The 6,566-nt window shown below is 33.8% G+C and overlaps 1 long non-coding RNA gene across 1 annotated transcript; it reads right to left on the reverse strand.

Annotated features, from left to right (window-relative positions):
• Window positions 1-4,056, reverse strand: LOC132302956 (uncharacterized). The gene is made up of 4 exons (XR_009481015.1): window positions 3,621-4,056; window positions 2,654-2,728; window positions 2,350-2,411; window positions 1-1,204 (listed from the first exon to the last, which is right to left on the reverse strand). It is a non-coding gene; the product is annotated as an uncharacterized LOC132302956 (long non-coding RNA).
• Window positions 4,057-6,566: the final 2,510 nt, after the last annotated feature.

Consider the following 6,566-nt stretch of genomic DNA (forward strand, 5'->3'; position numbering starts at 1 on the left):
TATTTTTTTTTTCCAATTTCAAGTCCAAAGGCCTATTTTATATATCTGCGTAAATTTTCAATACATTGAATTGCATGAAAGTAAAAGTACTACTAGCCTACTTCATTTGCAATCCTCCTACCTTCCTATCATATCGGGCAGCCTACTTCATTTGTTGCCAAATAACAATCTGCAATCCTCCGCCCTTCATTTCATCTCTAGTTCGTGGGTCAAAAGATAGCTGGGCTGACCGAGGAAGCCGAGTCAGAAGAGGTGGAGGAAACGTGGTATCCAGATCCCGAGACAGAGGGGCATCCGGATCCGTTGGCAAATCCGGATCCGTTGGCAGAGGCATCCGGCAGAGGGTATCCAGATGCCCCTCTGCCTCGAGGTAAAAGTACTACTAGCCTACTTCATTTGCAATCTACCTTCGTATCATATCGGACAGCCTACTTCATTTGTTGCCAAATAACAATCCGCAATTCTAACTGGGCTGAACGAGGAAGCCAAGTCAGAAGAGGTGGAGGAAACGTGGTATCCAGATACCAAGATAGAGGGGTATCCGGATGCATTGGCAGAGGGGTATCCGGATGCCCCTTTGCCTCGGGGTAAAAGTACTACTAGCCTACTTCATTTGCAATCCTCCTACCTTCGTATCATCTCGTAGCTAGGCAGACTACTTCATTTGTTGCCAAATAACAATCCGCAATCCTCCAGCCTTCATTTCATCTCTAGTTCGTGGGTTAAAATGTAGCTGGGCTGACCGAGGAAGCCAAGTCAGAAGAGGTGGAGTAAACGTGGTATCCGGGCCCGGATGCAGAAGGCATCGGGATCCCGAGGCAGAAGGGCATCCGGATCCATTGGCAAATGCGAATCCGTTCGCAGAGGAGTATACGGATCCATTGGCAGCGGGGTATACGGATCCGGATACGCCAAGAGCATATTTTGCAGTACTGATACCCAAAGACGCCAAGCCCCAGAAGAAAGTGGGGAGAAGTGAAGTCGAGGCAACGGCCAGACTCGAGACTCGATTTAGCAACCTTCAGTTTTGTTGCCCCAATGTCTGCTACAAATTTGGCAACCTGAAGACTTTCAATCTTCAAAGCCCCCTGAAATCATCCTCGGACTTCTCTGATTTTGAATCGTTTCATTTCCACCATTCTTCAAGTTTGGATCCGCTGACTGCAACCGCTCATGCCAACAACTTTTTTCCACACCCCTCAACCTAATATAACAAAATAATAAAAATTGTCAATTTTTTTACAAATATATAATTAGAAAATTAGATACAACCTTAAAGAATGGGAAAAAGAAAGTCTTTTGCCATAACGAAATTAAAGGTAACAAACCAACAATTTTATCATTTACACCATCAAATTTAAAATTACAAAACAAATCAATAAATAAACAAATAAATTGATTGTGCAAATGATGATCAATCCAATAAAACTAATCTTTATAACAACCGGTGCTATTTCTATAATTCCGCATTGTGCCTATTTGATTAAAATAAAAACAAGGTATTGTTCACTGCTGCAGTATTAATAATTTCAAATCTTGAATTCAACATCAGAGTTGATGTACAGGGCAACTTACCCATTGTAAGTTAGATGAATCATTTAGATACTAAAAACAACTTAGTGCCTAGTTCTTGACTTGTCCCTGATTCGCATTTATATCAAAAATCCAGTCACCAATTGATATTGCAAGAGAATAGATTAAAAGACACATCTTACATGGTTTCAATCAATTGCCAAACAAATTTAAACAGGAAGGTTGCATTCACTCACTCTAGTTAGCATGACAATGAATAAGGTACTTATTGTGTATGTTCGGTGAATCAGTGTAGTTTGGTTTAATAGAGAAAGGATCAAAAAGAAAAAATTAAAACAAAACCACAAATCTGCATTTAGCTATTTCCTTTGGTTCATTTTACTTTCTTTTTTTTTTAATTATTATATAACATGTGGTCTGGTATGAACTATTTTCAGTTTAAGAAATAAAAACACAAGATCAGGTGAAGTGGAAGTAGTGAATTCACAGAGGGTAATGCTGTTTAGGCCGTGGAGTTTGAACTTCTACCTAATACTAGCCGAGTCATGAAATTGTTACAAACAGATTTATGATTTTGCAGGACATTGGAAACATAAATTACATGACTAATCTATGATTATCGTCATTAATTTGTAATAATCAAATGACTAACTCACAAGACTAATTCTTAAAATCCATTTTCAAGAACATCCAAAAATCGATTCACGATCTGAAGAATAAATTGATTTGACCTTTCGAAAGTTGGAAGTAAAGCCATTTGCATAGAAAATCAGAAGAAAGTATTCAGTTACGCAAAAATTAATAATAATAACATACCTTTTTTTCTTTTTTGCCTACTCCACCCATTCCCATCAACTCTCTTCTATTGTGAAAGGAACCTATATTATTAGGACAAAAGAGGGAAAGTTTTAAATGCCTTAACAAACTTGTAAAACACACATTCTGAAATTGAACTAACACTTTGAAGTCCTTTCCATTAATAAATTGTTCGAGTATCACATCAGAACAATATTATATATGTGTAGAAACAAAAACATCAGTATGTAAAACATGAATAAATAAACGTAACCAATAGCGAAAAATGCCAATTAAAATTTTAGAAAAAATAGGAGTTTGTTACCTGATGACTGAGGAGGCATGTTTCTTGAGTCTTGACCCTTTTTCTTGCTCGTTGTTGTTAAGGCCCCGTGTTAATCTAAAAATAAGAAAACACTGAAGTTGTGAGGAATAGGTTTCACAATCTCACTCAAGGTCGGATCCAGGATTTCTCAACGGGGTGGGCTAAATAAAAATATATCAACCAAAATCAACTGTTGTTTAATACAATTTTATTTAATTAACAACGTGACAATGGACTGATTAAGGCATAGAAAATCCTATTGGGGTAATTAATAAAAAAAAATTACCAATTTATTTCTGAACAATTCACCACTCAGTACCCTCTCTCTTCTTTTGACCAATTTACTAATCCTATTTGAGAATCTACAAGTGGAAGCAGAGTGTGAGGTAGTTCATGGCAAGCCCCTTCCAACACTATGGAATTCACTCAAAAGCATGCTTTTTGTAAGTATTTTAATTTTCAAGAAGTAACTTTAGAGCTTTACCCTATATTAAGTACTTTTGCTTTTCAAAGTTCTTGTTATGATTTTTTTTTTTTAGTTCTGAAAAGATTTCCATCTTCAAAAAGCTTGGCATGCTGATAAAAATTGTTTCAGATTCAATCTCTCAGATTTCTAATCCAATTCAGATTTTTTTTTTTTTTCTTTTTCATGACCAGATTCAAATTTTCTTTTAGACATAATTAACCAAAAAAAAATAGAAGTTATAGAAATAAAAAATATATATTTGTTTTGCTGAAAAAAAATGTAGATTACGGTGATTACCTCAAAATGCAACGCAATGATTATCTCAAAATGCAACGCAAATTTTGTAACTTTATATTGTAAATATATATATATATATATATATATATATATATATATATAAAAGATCATAAAAAATTTCACCAAATAGGATATAGTTTGCAAAACAAGAATTACAGAGCCTGATTAGTTGATTTAGGAAAGAAATAAAAACAAAACCCATACCTACAAGTTAGCAGTTGCAGAGAGAGAGAGGGGGGCAAGCTTGAGAGTTGAGAGACAGCGGGCCAGCGGCTGAAGCTAGCGAACGGCGAACCCGAACTGGAACAGCGGGCGATGAAAACTGAAAGATATGGGTTTCGATTTTTTGAACAATCTGAAATGATATGCCGATATGGGTTTGATTAGGTTTTGAACTTTTGATTCAGATAGATAAAGTGAAATATATGGGTTTTGAACTTCTGATTCTTGTAGATTTTGTAGTTTGCAGTTGCAGAGAGAGAGTGGGCAAGTTCAGAGTTGAGAACGAGAATAGAGATAGATGGAGGCGAAGGCGATTGGGGAGGGCTGAAATGATTTGCCCTAAAAAGCAGCTTTGGTCAAAAAGCAAGTTTGGTACTGGTCAAAAAGCAGGTTTGTTGGGATTTGGCTGATTTGATTATGATACGGTGATGATAATGATATTTCGTGTTTTAACAAAAAAAAAAAAAATGATATTTCCTGTTTGAATTTCAAACTCACAAAGTACAATAATTTATTATCAAAATAGAGACTTAAATCATAAAATTTCAATTACCATCATTTTTGTATTGTAAAACTATAACTTTTTTTTTCGGAAATTTGTAAAACTATGACTTGTCTGTACTGTAAAGTTATCTTTTTGCCCTAATTGTATTAATCAACGGTAAATAATTTATTAATGTTTAAATTATCATATGATAAAAAATAAAGGACTAAAATTATAAAATCCTAGTTTTGTCACTAAAATTTGATTGCCAATATATATATGAAGACCATATGCGAATTCGAGCATAGTGATAACTTTGTAATACTATTAGAGTGTTTACGAAGGTTTTATAATTTAAAAAATGATAGTATTAAGCGTTTTATGATTTAAGCACTCAAAATAATAAGTACAAAAATTTTTAACTACTATATTTTTTAGTTTTTAGTTATTTAGAAATTAAAAAAAAACCGTTATTACAATACTAAAATTAGTGGTCTAATGATATTTCATCAACCTCTAAAATTAGATGGTAAAGGTTGAAGTCCCAATAGGGGCAAATGGATACTCTTTTAAAAGCATCTCTAATGAGCTCTCCGAATTTGCCACATCAGCATTTTTCAATAGCCACGTCAGTATTTTTCATAACCACGTCAGCGTTTTAGAGTCTCCAAATTTTAGCTATCGAATGTACTTTAATTGTGCATTTTCACTCTTCTAAAATATTAATATTTTAATATTTTTTAAATTTTTAATAAATTTTATTTTTTAACTTTTTCGTAACGACTATATTTTTAAAACAATATCATACAAAATATTTAAACAATACAATATTTATTATTAAAAACAATACGATACGACATAAATTTAAACAATACAATAAAAATAAAAAACAATGCAATACTACATGAATTAAAAAACAATCACATGGAATGCTTGAGATAATCCTATGGGAAGCTTGAGTTATCACGTGTGCGTATAGATGCTAATATTTTATTTTGGCGTTCAATTAGCCATGCTTTCCCGCTTATGTTGGCATCAATTCTATATCTTTTTGCATGATTAAAATCTCTTTAGCTATTTGTTTGTTTTCAATTTCTCTTAGTTTGCTTTGAATCTCAAGTTGTCTGGTCTTTTCTTTATCTGCTTTGCATGCCTCTCGTGCTATTTGAGCGGCCTCAAGAGTTTCAGATTGTCTTTGATAAAGGGTTGTTGCATAATCGAATTTGCTAATGAAATCATTCTGACTTTTAGATTGTCTTTTATCCTTATTTCGCCTCTGCATCGCTGCTTTTCGTCCTTCTGGTTGCTGACATTCTTCAACATCCGTCGAATCATTTTCGCCTATGTGCGCCGATCCTTCAACCGAACTTGGTGTCGTTGTTACATTACTTGATGGAGTATATAGGTTTGAGTGACCAATAGGCTCACTATCATCAATGTGGATTACACTCCTCTTCTTCGGCTGTTTTTTTTTTTTTTTTTTTTTATGTCAATTCTTTTTGACAATGTAAATGCCACTTATTGTTGCTCTTCAAAATGTTCCAACAACTATCAAACTTAAATTTGGTATTGTTTTGACGAGCAAACAACCTTTTGGCTGCTGCCATCTAAAAAATAAAAATCAATAATTATTAAAAGACAAATCTTTAAAATATCTACCAATTAAATTTAATATAATAAATAACTTACCTTGTACTCATTGTCTTGTCCACTGGGGTAATTTCTTTCGATCTGGGACATGCATCCAGAAAATTTGGTAATCATTTGTTATATGAAGGACCAACGATTCAAGGAGGCGATATGATTTCTTTTAGGTGTACCAGCACCACTAACGTGTTGCTCAAAACTTTCTTAAATTCGAATCCATAACGCTATCTTTTGTTGGTCTGAACCGATGACCGCATCAATACTAATGGCCATCCACGCATAACATAAAACCTCATCTTCAACCGTGGACCAATTAGGAGGCCGAATAACCCTTTGCTTTCTAGGAGGTTAGGAGTTACTAGATTGTGGTACTTCAGTAGGAATGTTAGAAACTTGAGAAGGTTAATGAGACGGAAATTGAGATTCTTCTCTAACAAATAAGAAGGGATCAAAATTATCATTTGATTGGTTGAATTGGAAATTGTAGTTGCAATATAGTGGTGTAGGATCCATGGAATTGAATATGGGTAAAAAAATATAACTAAAAGATTGAGAAAATGACTTAATGGTTGTAGTTGTAGGTTAAAGACTAAAGAAGATGGGTTGGATATAAGGTGAATAATAGTAGGGGTTAATGTACTTATAGAGGAAAAACGAAAGTTTTTTTTTTAAAATAAATAAATAAATATATATATATATTAAAAAAAATAAATTAAAAAAATTTGTTTTTGTGCCAATATAGCCGTTAGGGCACTGTTTGGGTCAGTCAAACAGTGCCTAAAACGGCTATATGTCAG

This window comes from Cornus florida, unplaced genomic scaffold, assembly GCF_030987335.1.
Source record: "Cornus florida cultivar Cherokee Brave unplaced genomic scaffold, ASM3098733v1 CherokeeBrave_3.0.0_Hap2_Chr04, whole genome shotgun sequence".
Taxonomy (NCBI): Eukaryota; Viridiplantae; Streptophyta; class Magnoliopsida; order Cornales; family Cornaceae; genus Cornus; species Cornus florida.